Raw genomic sequence first — 12,960 nt, 5'->3', positions numbered from 1 at the left:
ATAGTGCTAAGCACATTCACATTATTGTGCTGCCATCATCGTGATCCATTTCCAGAACTTTTTCATCATGCAAAACTGAAACCATATACCAATTAAACAATAGCTCGCCTACTCACCCTTCCAATAGCCCCTGCCAACCACTATTCCACTTCCTGTTGCTATGAATTGGACAACTTTAGATACCTCACATAAATGGAAACATATAGCATTTGTCTTTCTGTGACTGGCCTGTTTCACTTAGCATCATTCTTCATAGTTGATCCATGTCACAGTGGGTGTCAGAATTCCCTTCCTTTTTTAATGTTTAATAATATTCCACTGTATATATGGGCCACACTTTGTTTATCCATTCATCCGTTGATGGACACTTGGGTTGCTTCTACCTCTTAGCTATTGTGGATAATGCTACGAACACGGGTGTGCAAATATCTCTTTGAGAGCCTGCTTTTGATTCTTTCAGATATATACCCAAAAGTGGTGTTGCTAGATCATATTGTAATTCTATTAATTTTTTGATGAACTGTCATACTGTTTTGCATGATGGCGGTACCATTCATTGTACATTCTGTTATTTGCCTTTCTAACTGTGTTGATATTTGCACTGATGTTACAAATCCCTGGTAGGTTGATCTGCTATCCCCATAGCACAGTGGCCCCAAATTGCAAATGTATTCTCTACTGCCCCACAATCACAGTAAAACAAATGTTCTTGAAGCAGTAAAAATTATTAGTTTTAATTTTACGAAATCTCAATCTTGAGTACATATCTTTTTAATATTCTGTGTGACGAAATGTGGTGAAATCATAAAGCCTTTAAACTGCACATCAAAGTATGAGGTTTATTCCAAGGGAAGGCACCTGTGCAGTCATTTAAGTTTGGAGCAAATCTAGCTGCTTTTATTAGGGGATGTCATTTTTACTTGAAAGAATGATTGACAAATGATGGTTATACAGACTTGGGTATTTGGCAGGCATTTTCTCAAAAGTGAATGAAATGAGACTATTACTTCAAGGAAAACAATGGATGGTATTTGTTGCCAATAATAAAATTCAAGCTTTCACATGAAACTAGAATTTTGGAAAACTTGCATCTGTCATCAGGACCTTGACAGTTTTGAAATACTTCAAATCTTTTATGATGAGATGGGTGGTGACATTCATGAATGAGATTTTTGATGTTTTCTAATGAAACATGTGAGTATTTGGAAGATCAGCATAATGTAGTGAATCAATATTTTCCAAACAACCAATGCATGGTGTCCTAAAATTATTTATGAGTTAGGGTCCTGGCTGGCTCAGTCAGTGGAGTGTGTGACTCTTAATCTTGGGGTTGTGAGTTGAAGCCCCATGTTGGATATAGAGATTAAAAAAAAAAGTTTTAACTCTTCATGGGTAGAACATCTATTTAAGATACAAGGGAGACCAATGGATTTTAATGTAACAATAAAAAATTCACTGAAACTAACCTTTAATAAACTCCACACTGAAACTAAACTTTAATAAACTCCTATGTGTTGATTATTAATATAATACCAAAGAATATCTACATCCAGAAAGGCTTTTAAAATACTTGGGGTGTCTGAGTGGCTCAGTTCATTGAGCATCCAACTCTTGATTTCAGCTCAGGTCATGATCTTGCAGTTTGTGAGTTTGAATCCCACATTGGGCTCTGTGCTGACAGTGTGGAACCTGCTTGGAATTCTCTCTCCTCTCTGTCACTCCCCCACTCATGCACTCTCTCTCTCAAAATAAATAAATAAGCTTAAAAAGTTAACTAATTAATTAAAAATAGTTGTAACACATATTCTTTAATCTCAATGCAAAAGATGTAACAAAAGTACAGACAAGAGGTTTCAATACAGTGGAGACTTTAAGGATACTTAAAACCAGGGGCGCCTGGGTGATCAGTTGGTTTCAGTGTCCAACTTCGGCTCAGGTCATGATCTCACAGTTCATGAGTTTGAGCCGTGAATCGGGCTTTCTGCTGTCATGCAGAGACTGTTTCAAATACCCTGTCGCCCCTGTCTCTCTGGCCCTCCCCTACTCCCCTACTGCTTGCTCTCTCAAAAAAATAAATATACATTAAAAAAAAAAGAGTGCTTAAAACTACAAGCTACTAGGGCACCTGGGTGGCTCCCTGGGGAAAGGATCAGTGGAGAGGGGCAGAGAGAGAGGAAGAGTGAGGGAGAAAGAGGGAGAGGGAGGTAGAGAGAGAGAATCCCAAGTAGCCTCTGCAATGTCAGCTCAGGGCTCAAACCCAAGAACCAGGCAATTGTGAACTGAACTGAAATCAAGTGTCAAGACACTTGGGGCACCTAAGTGATTCAATTGGTTAAACCTTGGACTTCAGCTCAGGTTATGATCTCACGGTTCACGGTTCCAGCCCTGCATCGAGCTCTGTGCATGCAAAGCCTGCCTGGGATTCTCTCTCTCTCTGCCGCCCCCCTACCCTGCCCAAAATAAATAAATAAATTAACTTTAAAAAAAGGAAAAAGCACTACAAGGTACCATTTTTCATCTAATTAATCCACAATGTTTAAGAAGTCTAGTAAAGATGCTTAGTTGGTACAGAGAAAAGGTACAAAGAAACAGTCACTTTGACACATAGCTTCTGAAGGAACAGACTTTTATAAAACATTAATATCTATTCATATTTAAAATATATGTGTATGGGGCACCTGGCTGGCTCAGTTGGTAGAGTATGCAACTCTTGATCTTGAGGTTGTGAGTTTAAGTGCCATGTTGGGTGTAGAGATACATAGAAGGAAGGAAGGAAGGGAGAAATGAAGAAAGGGAGAGAAGAAGGAAGGAAGAAAGAAAGAAAGTTGGTTAAAATAAAATAAAATAAAATATATGTGTATGTTGACCCAGAAATTCCACTTTTAGGAATTTATACTACAAACATATGCAAATTTGTTTAAAATTACATATACAGGGAATGGAAAGACTCTAAGTGCCCATAGAGGATGGTTAAATAAATTAAGCTATCCATATAATGGCATAGTATGAAGCCATTGAAAAGAATTGATCAGTTTTATGGGCTTAGTACGTAATTATCTCTAAAATATGTTGTTAATGAAAAAACAAGGTTGAGAACAATATACACAGTTTGCTGTCATCTATGAAAAATGTGTGTGTGTTTGGGGGGGGGGGGCTTGTGGATAGGCAGCCTCTGAAAACGTATACAAGAAACTTACATAAACTTGTTGGATCACTATGTTGTACACCTGAAACTAATGTCACATTGAGTGTCAACTATACTCAAATATATATACATATATATATATATATGTATATATATAATATATATAATAAAGTAGAGTAAGTGAAGTTTGAACAAACAATTGTGTTTAATAAAAATTTAAAAATAAAGAAAGGGGTGCCTGGGTGACTCAGTTGGTTAAGCATCCGTCTGTTGATTTCAGCTCAGGTTATGGTCTCACGTTTTTGTGAGTTTGAGCCTTGCATGGGCTTTGTACTGGTGGCACAGAACTCCTTGAGATTCTCCCTCTTTCTCTGCCCCTCCCCTGCTCATGCTCTCCCTGTTTCTCTCAAAATAAATAAATTAGCTTTAAAAAAAAATTTTTTTTAACGTTTATTTATTTTTGAGACAGAGAGAGACAGAGCATGAACAGGGGAGGGTCAGAGAGAGGGAGAAAAAGAATCTGAAACAGGCTCCAGGCCCCGAGCTGTCAGCACAGAGCCCGACGCGGGGCTCGAACTCACAGACCGCGAGATCATGACCCGAGCCGGTAGGCCGCCCAACCGACTGAGCCACCCAGGCGCCCCTAAATTAGCTTTAAAGAAATAAAGGGAAAAAAAAAGAAACTTGTAACAGTGGCTGCCTCTGAGGTGGAGAATTAGGTTGCTGGAAGACAATCACGGAAGGGAGGCTTACTTTTCACTATATGACCTTTTATGTCCTTTTTTTCTTTTTACTTTGTCTTTTAAAAAATTCACATCAGCCTGGGTGGCTTAGTGGGTTAAGCATTAGACTTTGGCTCAGGTCGTGATCTCGCAGTTTGTGAATTCAAGCCTTGCGTCAGGTTCTGCACTGACAGCTCAGAGCCTGGAGACTGCTTTGGATTCTGAGTCTCCCTCTCTCTCTGACCCTACCACACTCACACTCTGTCTGTCTCTCTCCCTCAAAAATAAAATAAGCATTAAAAAAATTTTTTTAATAAAAAATTCACATTAGGATTAGGTTTTATTGTTCATAATTTTTACATAAGTAATTTAAAAAGTAAAATAGTTCCAACAACAATTGGTGAGGATCTTACAGCAAAATGGACGAATAAGATAAATATTGCCAAAGTGGAATCAATTGGTCTTGATAATTGATTTGATTTTGAGGGTTTGGGTGGTGATAGGGCTAAAAGGAAAGACAAAGAAGAATTAAAGATGATATAGGGGCACCTGGGTGGCTCAGTCAATTGTGTCCCACTCTTGATTTCCACCAGGGTCATGGTCCCAGGGTCATGGTTTGAACCCAACGTCGGGCTCTATGCTGAGCGTGGAACCTGCTTGAGATTCTCTTTCTTTCCCTCTGGCCCTGTCCCCTGCTTGCTCACTCTCTCTATCTCAAATAAAATTTGAAAATTAAGAAAAAAATTTTTAAAAAGATGATTTGGTTTCCCAGACAGAATGATTGGTGGTGCCATAACCCTGAAGAAAAGCAAAAGGAGAGGTTTATGGGTGGCAGTGGGGAGAGGGGTAAGAGACAGTGAGTGTTAGGCCTAGATGCTCCTATCATTTATGGGAGATGCACTTATAATTTACTAAAAGCTGCTAAATATATTTTCACAAACATAGTCTCTTGAATTCAAACAAACAACAAACAAACAAAACTATAAGAGGTAGGAATTACTATCCCTATTTTATAGTAATAAAATAGCCTATTGAAGTGATGAATCTTGCATAACCCTGAACAGCTCTGAAGTGGCAGAGGCTGGACTTGAATGAAAGCTGGTCTTGTACTCCAAGAACGTTTTTCCCCTCATATACCAAATGCCAGGCTTTGACTGGCAGAGGAAGCAGCTAAGAGAACAGGCTTTGGACTTGAACAAACTTGGATTCAAATACCAACTCTGTTAATTCCTAGCCGTATGACCTTGAGCAAGTTACTTCACCTTTCAAACATCACTTTCTCCCTCAGTATCTAGTAATGAGATTTAAATTAGATGATATATCTACAGCCTTCGTCAGACACACAGTTGTTTACACTAGGGCAGCTCAACTGTCATATTGATTGGACATGAGACACATCAGTCAGCAAATTGCCAATAAGGACTTTAGCTCTGGAGTTAAGGAAGGAGTACGGATTTACCTCATGTAATGATCATTCACTTAGTGAGCGTTTGCCATAAAAACTGTTCTACTTTTTCTTCAGTATGACAAGTTTTTCACTTAAAAAATAGTAAAAATATAATCTATTTTTATACCATAATTTTTCAATGCTGTAGTTTTGGGCAAAGACGCCACTTTACTTGGCACAATAGATTTACTCAGAGAATATCATTTGAAAAAATTTGAATTGTGCTCCAGATTTAGATGAACACAAATTTTTTTTTTCTTTTGCATATGGATACCAAGTGAGAAAAATGAGGTATCTTTTAGGATCCTGCAGTAGTTGTTTGTATATGTCATCTACATTTTTCTTTTTTTTCCCCAGTATGTATGTGTGTATGTATGTATGTATTTACTTATTTTTTTCTTAAAGCATATTTATTTACTTTGAAAGAGAGATCATGGGGGGAGGAGAGAGAGAGAGAGAGAGAGAAAAAGAGAGAGAGAGAGAAAGAGAGAGAACCCCAAGCAGGCTCTGCACTGTCAGCACAGAGCTCAAATGCAGGGCTCGAACTTATGAACTGTGAGATCATGACCTGAGCTGAAATCAAGAGTCTGACACTCAACCTACTGAGCCACCCAGGCACTCCATATTTAAAAAAATTTTTTTAAGTTTATTTATTTATTTTGAGGGTGGGAAAGGCAGAGACAGAATGAGAGAGAGAATCCCAAGCAGGCTCCGCACCTGCAGCATAGAGCCCAATGCGAGGCTCAAACTCACAAATGGTGAGGTCATGACCTGAGCCGAAACCAAGAGTCAGACACTTAACCCACTGAGCTACCCAGGCACTTTTCAAGTTTTTATTTAAATTCCAGTTAGTTAACATATAATGTAATATTAGTTTCAGGAATAGAATTTAGTAATTCAACACTTAACGTATAACACCTAGTGCTTATCACAAGAAGTGCCCTCCCTAATCCCCATCACCCATTTAACCCATCCACCTGTCCTCCTCCCTCCTGCAGCCCTCTGTGTGTTCTCTATTGTTAAGTCATTTTCATTTTTCAAAGCACTTTTGTATGTAGCCTTTATTTTACTCTAGGAGTGTTTTTCCATGTTATAAATTTATTTTTAAGCTCAATTTAAGTGCAAGATAACCATGAGCCTGAAAAGGTGGAAAAACTGGTGAAAATGGTCAACAAGAGAATGTACCTCCTAAAAAGTAACTTCCTTGCTCCCTTACTCCACTAACCACATCAAGTCTTCTTTCTTTGATGAGTTGAATATAATTACTTGAATACTGAATACAATTAATTACATTTTATGGACAAAGATATTAACCTTCTAAGAGCTGCTTATTTGAAAGTTAGTATGGTATATTACATAGTACACATTATATACACAAACCATTATATATAATGGTATACATTATATGCTCTTATATATTATAATATATAAGACATATAATGTAATATACCATATAATGGTATATATTTATATTATATTATGGCATATAAATCTCCTTACTGCTGCTGTATAAAATAACTTAAAAAAATTTTTTTTTGAAGTTTCTATTTATTTTTGAGAGACAGAGAGAGACAGAGCACAAGCGGGGGAAGAGCAGAGAGAGAGGGAGACACAGAATCCAAAACAGGCTCCAGGCTCTGAGCTGACAGCACAGAGCCCGATGTGGGGCTTGAACTCATGAACCACGAGATCATGACCTGAGCTGAAGTCAGACGCTTAACCGACTGAGCCACCCAGGCGCCCCTGCTGTATAAAATAACTTAATTACAAAACTATATCCCATCATATTTATGGGTCCCACCTATAACTTAATTGATACTATAGAGTGTGTAAACAGGAGGATGGAAAACTTGAGAGCCAACTTAGACCTCAAGTATACAAATAATTTTTAAACGTAAAGAAATCTATTTATTAAGCAATGAAAATAAATGTTAAGCAATGAAACAGATTCGTATATTCACATATATTATATACTATATATTATAATGTATAACATTATATGATATATAATTACAATTATACAATATGCTCTATAACATTATGATTATAATATATACCATATTATGATTTTATTTTTACTATTATATAATGATATATGTTATATATTATAATCTCTTATTATATATTATAACCTATTATAAATTATAAATTATTGAGGTGCCTGGATGCCTCCATCAGAGGAGCATGCAACTCCTGATCTCAGGGTCATGAGTTTGAGCTCCCCTTTCAGTGTAGAGATTACTTAAATAAATAAACTTAAGAAAATAATAACATAAATTATTATGTAAGTTATATTATTATATAATACATGAATCTATTTCATTGCTTAATATTTATTTTAATTGCTTAATAAATAGATTTTTTTACCTTTAAAAATGATTTATATATCTTGGGTTCTAAATTGGCTCACAAGATTTCCATCCCCTGGTGTACACACTCTATAAGATCCCATCCCCTTAAGTTATAGGTGGGACCTGTAATACGATAGGATATAGTTTTGTGATTAAGTTATTTTATACAGCAGCAGTAAGGACATTTTAGAGATATAATGAGGTCCCTAATCAGTTGACTTTAAGGTAATCAAAAGGGAGATAGCCTTGGGTGGGCCTGATTAATCAGCTTGACTTTTTATGAAGGGGCCTAGATGTCACAGATAGAAGAAGTCACAGAGATTTGAAACATCAGATGCTCATCTGTTGACCTTGAAGAAGAAAACTGCCAGGTCTTAGAGAGAGCCATGTGGTAGGAAATGGTGGATGGCCTCTACAAACCAAGGGCCTCAGTCCTATGACAAAGGAATTGAAATTCAGCCAATAACCAATGAGTTTGGAAGAGGATTCCAAGCCAAAGATGAGATTGAAGTTCTAGATGATACCTTGATTTCAGCTTGATAAGAACAGAACAGAGGACCCAGCTAACCCATGCCCAGATTTCTGACCTACAGAAACTATGAGATATTAAATTTGTGTTTAGTCCACACAATTTATTATGCAGCAGTAGAAAACTGGTACAAATGTGTGTAAATTAGCTATTACCACAAGAATTCTATTTAATAAACCTTTCCAAAACTCAGTGGTTTAAAGGAACCACCGTTTATTTGTTATGACTCTGTTGGCCACCTGGGCAGTTCTTCGACCTGGGCTGGGCAAGGCTAATCTCACCTGAACTTGTTCATGAATCCATAAATACTTGCTGGGTTTGCTGGGGGTTGGTTAGTCTAGAATGGACTTGGCTCCACTCCACACGGTCTCTCATCTCCCAGCAGGCTAGCTGTGTTTGTTGTCATGGTAGTGTCAATGTTAAAGAGAAGAAGAGAGGGGCGCCTGGGTGGCTCAGTCGGTTAAGCGGCCGACTTCGGCTCAGGTCATGATCTCGCAGTCCATGAGTTTGAGCCCCGCGTCGGGCTCTGTGCTGACAGCTCAGAGCCTGGAGCCTGTTTCGGATTCTGTGTCTCCCTCTCTCTCTGACCCTCCCCCGTTCATGCTTGCTCTCTCTCTGTCTCAAAAATAAATAAATAAACGTTAAAAAAATTAAAAAAAATAAAATAAAATAAAAAGAGAAGAAGAGAAACCACATAAGCAATTGTTCAATTGGTTGAATGAAGTTTTTTACTGTCTCATTGACTGAAGTAAATCACATGAGATGAGAAATGAAAATATGCCCACACAAAGACGTGTGAAAAAGTGTTCATAGTAGTTTTATTTGTAAGAGTCAACAACTGGAAACAATTGAAATGTTCATCAATAATAGAAAGAATAAACAAATTGTGGCATTCTCACAAATGGAATGTAATTCAGCAATAGAAGAGTGAATTACTGACGTAAGCAACAGTGTAGATGAACATCAAAACCATTGTGTTGAGGGGTGCCTGGGTGGCTCAGCCATTTGAGTGTCTGCCTTTGGCTCTGGTCATGATCTCACAGTTTGTCAATTTGAGCCCCGCATCAGGCTCTCTGCTGTCAGCACAGAGCCTGCTTCAGATCCTCTGTCCCCTTCTCTTTCTCTTCCTCTCCTGCTCTTACTCTCTGTCTCTCTCAAAAAATAAACATAAAAAAAAAAACAACAAAACATGGTGTTGAGCCAAAGCGTGAGACACAAAAGAGTGTATCTGAATAATTCCATTTATAAGACATTGAAAAACAAAGATAAAGCTAATCCATGGTGATAGAAATCAAAATAATGGTTGTCTAAAGGGGATAGGAGTTGAGTGGAAGGGGGCATGAGGGCACTCTCTAGGGGAAATGTGCTTTATCTTGATTGGGGTGGTGGTTACACAGGTATATGAATTTATCAAAATTCATTAAATTGGGGCACCTGCGTGGCTCAGTTGGTTAAGCTGCGGACTTCGGCTCAGGTCATGATCTCAGAGTTCGTGAGTTTGAGCCCTGCATCAGGCTCTGTGCTAACAGCTCAGAGCCTTGAACCTGCTCCGGATTCTCTGTGTGTGTGTCTCTCTCTCTGCCCCTCCTCAGCTTGCTGTCTCTCTGTCTTTCAAAAAAATGAATAAACATTAAAAAAAAATTAAAAAAACCAAAATTTGTTAAATTGTACACTTTAGATCTATGCGTTTATTCCTAAATTTATTATATTTATTATATTTAATATACCTATATTTATTATACCTAAATTTTACCTTAAAAACAAAACAAACAAAGATTTAGTGGAAAGAATATAAGTGTTGATGTTAAAAAGTCTTGAATTGGGGCGCCTGGGTGGCGCAGTCGGTTAAGCGTCCAACTTCAGCCAGGTCACGATCTCGCGGTCCGTGAGTTCGAGCCCCGCATCAGGCTCTGGGCTGATGGCTCGGAGCCTGGAGCCTGTTTCCGATTCTGTGTCTCCCTCTCTCTCTGCCCCTCCCCCATTCATGCTCTGTCTCTCTCTGTCCCAAAAATAAATAAAAAACGTTGAAAAAAAAAAATTAAAAAAAAAAATAAATAAATAAAAAGTCTTGAATTTATTTATTTATTTATTTATTTATTTTAGAGAGAGAGCAAGCGGGGGAGAGGGGCAGAGGGGGAGAGAGAGAGAGAGAGATGCTTGAGCAGGCTTCACATGTGCAGAGCCTGACGCAGGGCTCAATCCCAGGACTCTGGGGTCAGGACCTGAGCTGAAATCAAGAGTCAGATGGTCAAACAACTGAGCTACCCAGATGCCCAATCTTCGAATTTAAATACCATTTTTAGGGGCGCCTGGGTGGCGCAGTCGGTTAAGCGTCCGACTTCAGCCAGGTCACGATCTCGCGGTCCGTGAGTTCGAGCCCCGCGTCAGGCTCTGGGCTGATGGCTCGGAGCCTGGAGCCTGTTTCCGATTCTGTGTCTCCCTCTCTCTCTCTCCCTCCCCCGTTCATGCTCTGTCTCTCTCTGTCCCAAAAATAAATAAAAAATGTTGAAAAAAAAAATTTTAAATACCATTTTTACTTCCCAGCTGTGTAAAGTCACTTACTTTTGATAGAGCTTAATTTTTCTCATGTACAAAATGCAAAAGTTGTATACCTTGTTGTTGTGGTGGTGGTGGTGGTAAAATATACATAACATAAATTTATCATTTTACAGATTTTTTAAAAAGATTGTATTTTTTAGTAATCTCTACACCCAATGTGGGGCTTGAGCTCACAACTCCCAAGTTCAACAGTTGCAGTGGTACACTGACTGAGCCAGCCAGGTGCTCCTCATTTTAAAATTTTTATTTATTGGGGTGCCTGGGTGGCTCAGTCGGTTAAGGGTCTGACTTTGGGTCAGGTCATGATCTCGCGGTTCGTGAGTTCAAGCCCCGCGTTGGGCTCTGTGCTGACAGCTCAGAGCCTGGAGCCTGTTTCAGATTCTGTGTCTCCCTTTCTCTCTCTGACCCTCCCCCATTCATGCTCTGTCTCTCTCTGTCTCAAAAATAAATAAACTTTAAAAAAAATATTTATTTATTTATTTATTTATTTATTTATTAAGTGCATTTATTTTTTGAGAGAGAGAGAGCATGAGCAGGGGAGGGGCAGAGAGAGAGGGAGAGAAAAAGAATCCCAAGCAAGCTCCCCACCATCATCAAGGAGCCCAATGCAGGGCTCAAACTCACAAATCGTGAAATCATGACCTGAGTTGAAATCAAGAGTTGCACGCTTAACTGACTGAGACACCCAGGCTCAGCTTAATGATTTTAAAGTGTACAGTTTTATAGCATTAAATACATCTAAAACTGTTCTGCAACCATCACCATCATCCAGCTCCATAACTTTTTTTTATCTTTCCCAACCAAAGCATTGTACCCATTAAATACTAAGTGTTGGTTCTCTTCTCCCCTAGCCTCTTGCATCTACACTTCTATTTCCTGTTTGTATGAATGGGCCTATTCTTGATATCTTATATAGGTAGAATCATACAATATTTGTCCTTCGGTGAATGGCTTTTTTTCACATAGTATTGTTCTTCAAGATTCATCCATGTTGTGATGTGTGTCAAAATTTCCTTCCTTTTAAAGGCTGATGACTATTCCATTATGTGGATGTACTACATGTTTTTTATCTGTTGATGGACACTTAGGTTGCTTTCACTTTTTTGGTATTATGAATAATGTTCTGAACGCAGGTATACAAATATCTGTTTAAGCCCCTGCTTTCACTTCTTTTGGGTATATATCCAGAAGCATATATGCTGGATCATATGGTAATTCTATGTTTAATTTTTTGAGGAATTACCTGCCAAACACTTTTCCACAATGGCTGCATCATTTACATTCTCACCAGCAATGTACAGGTGTTCCATTTTCTCCATATCCTCACCAATATTCATTTTCTGTTTTGTTTTGTTTTGTTTTTATAATAGCCATCCTAATGTGGGTAAAGTGGTATTTTATTGCGTTTTTGATTTACATATTCCAATGACTAGTGATGCTGAGCACCTGTTCTTAAGCTTATTGGCCATTTATCTTCTTTGGAGAATTGTCTGTTCAAGACCTTTGCTCATTTTTTAATTGGTTGTTTTTTGTTGTTGTTGTTGTTGAGTTGTAAGAGTTCTTTATATATTCTGGATATCCATCACTTATCAGATATATGATTTGCAAATATTTTATCCCATTCTGTGGGTTGCCTTTTCAGTCTGTTGATAGCCTTTGATGCACAAGGTTTTTTGTTTGTTTGATTTTGATTTTGATTTTGTTTTTTTAAATTTTTTAAGTTTTATTATTTATTTTTATTTACTTAAAAAATGTTTTTAATGTTTATTTTTGAGATAGAGAGAGAGAGAGATCACATGTGAGTGGAGGAGGGGCAGAAAGAGAGGGGGACAGAGGATCCTAAGTGGGCTCCATGCTGACAACAGAAAACCTGATGTGGTGCTTAAATTCACCAAATTCAGATCATGACCTGAGCCAAAGCTGGACACTTAACTGATTGAGCCACCCAGGTGTCCCAAGTTTTATTTTTTTATTTTTTCAGAGAAACAGAGAATGTGAGAGAGAAAGGGGCAGAGAGAAAGAGAGAGAGAGAGAATCACAAGCAGACTCCATGCTGCCAGTGCTGAGCCCATCTTGGGGCTTGATCTCATGAACAGTGATATCATGACCTGAGCTGAGATCAAGAGTTGGACTCTTAACTAACTGAAACACCCAGGCTCCCCCACAAGTCTTAATTTTGATGAACTCCAACTTAGCTATTTTTTTCT

Source organism: Panthera pardus, unplaced genomic scaffold, assembly GCF_024362965.1.
Source record: "Panthera pardus isolate Hobbes unplaced genomic scaffold, ASM2436296v1 HiC_scaffold_11, whole genome shotgun sequence".
Classification (NCBI taxonomy): Eukaryota; Metazoa; Chordata; class Mammalia; order Carnivora; family Felidae; genus Panthera; species Panthera pardus.
The sequence above is the reverse complement of the archived record's forward strand: the minus strand, read 5'-3'. Positions refer to the sequence as shown.